Below are 1,950 nucleotides of genomic sequence, written 5' to 3'. Positions count from 1 at the left end.
TCATATATATCATCACCAACAACAGTTTTCATAGCTAGCTAAAAATCATCATATAATAGTCGTCTCATTACCACTATTTAATCATCATATAGTCATTACCGCTATCTAATCACCACCAACACTAGCTTAAAGAAGAAACATTCACTTGTACCAGAAGCAAAGATATCATCGAGTTCAACATGGTAATGATATTATAAGCGTTCATAACACCACAAAAGCAAATCACTCTTTGAGATTAAGTTCAGGACGAAGAACATGGACATGAGAGGACAAGTACTAAGAGCATGAACTAGCTAATTAATCACTCCTGCTGCTCTCTCTCAGGTAAAATAGCATAGAATATGTACAGCTTTCCTGATTCATCATATTGGAGCATGCAGATGAACCTGTCTCCTAATCGTGGGTTGCGCTTCTGATTGCTGCCCCCTAGTACTTCTCTGCGATCGTTCACAATTTTGCTCCATTCTTTTACTATTAAGCATTCATCGCTATTAGAAATCCTGAATGCACTAAAGTGCATTGTAGGATATCTTGGCCGTAAGCTAACAATATTCACGGTACCTTTAGTCTCGATCCCATAAGGCACAACATTCATTGGGAATCCCTGTTGAAGAACATCATATAGTAACATACTTAACAATGAAGTTTAGCTTAAAAAAATAATGTATGCAAAAGATGCACTGAGGAGAAATAGTAGAAATCTTACCATCTTTCCTAAATATATGTGACCGTAGTTCAGTGCGAACACTATTGGTCGCACGTTTTGAGTACTAACATTTCTAAGTGCAGGCAAAAAATTTGTCTTGACAGCATCAAGATCCTCAAGCCATGAAACATAATGACTTGTCTCCTCGCAGTTTAGTTCAGCCCCGGGATAGTGGACGGTCCTGTCTACCAAGCGCCGGACATGTTTGCTTGATTGGAAATAAGCTGTCAATATAAATTGAGATCTATTAATTATTCAACTGGTTCAAATAATCTCATATCGAAGACATAAATATGGTTGAGAAACTCACATAATGGTAGAACTGGAGGCGTCTGCACATTGACCCAGATGTCTCTATTACCTTCAATATCATCTTCCGGACGAATATCAAAGGTGATAACCATATCAGGCTCAAATGCATAAGCCTTGGATAGTGCTTGCCAAGTTTTGCATTCAAAATAGGTGTATGTGTCTGCATTGTATAATTTGACGTTGAAGGTATAACCATGCTCGGTCTTCAAGTAAACTCTTTTTACCTCCATAGTTTCGTTAGGACTGAAACCTATCTTATCCAAGACAAAAATTTTTGCATGGCAGGGGATACGCTAGTAGAATAGTGAAAAATTAAAATTAAAAGTTGAAGCAAATGAAGCATAAGTCATGCTTAATTACGAAAAAAGACTTGTCGTTGTGACTTACTGTATCCACTTCGAAGTTCTCATCCAGGTTGATGATGAAGCGTCTATCATCAACTAGAAAATTTCTGCCGCACAGGCCGCGCTGGTCTTCACAGTATTCGCACATAATGAAACCGTGTTCGTCGTCAGACGACATTTCTATGTTCATAAGCGAAACATTAAACACTTATTAGTTTTATTAATTCAACTAATTCAACTAATTAATTGAACTAATTCAACTAAGCACCTACAAAAAATATACCTAAATAAAGTAGCTCAACTAATTCAACTAACTAGTTCAACTAATTAATTCAACTAATTCAACTAAACTTGTTCTATTAATTTCTTATAACTAAATTAAACTAAAGTTAATTAGATTCAACTAAATTAAACTAATTAATTCAACTAATTCAACTAACTAGTTCAACCAATTAATTCAACTAATTCAACTAAAGTAGATCAACTAATTCAACAAACTAGTTCAATTAAACTAATTCAACATTCCTATGTTCATAATGTTAATTAGATAATCAAATCTCATATAACTAAATTAAATATATATCTAAC

Source organism: Triticum urartu, chromosome 2A, assembly GCF_056163025.1.
Source record: "Triticum urartu cultivar PI428250 chromosome 2A, HENAU_Tu73, whole genome shotgun sequence".
In the NCBI taxonomy this organism is placed as follows: Eukaryota; Viridiplantae; Streptophyta; class Magnoliopsida; order Poales; family Poaceae; genus Triticum; species Triticum urartu.
Note: the sequence above shows the minus strand (reverse complement) of the source record.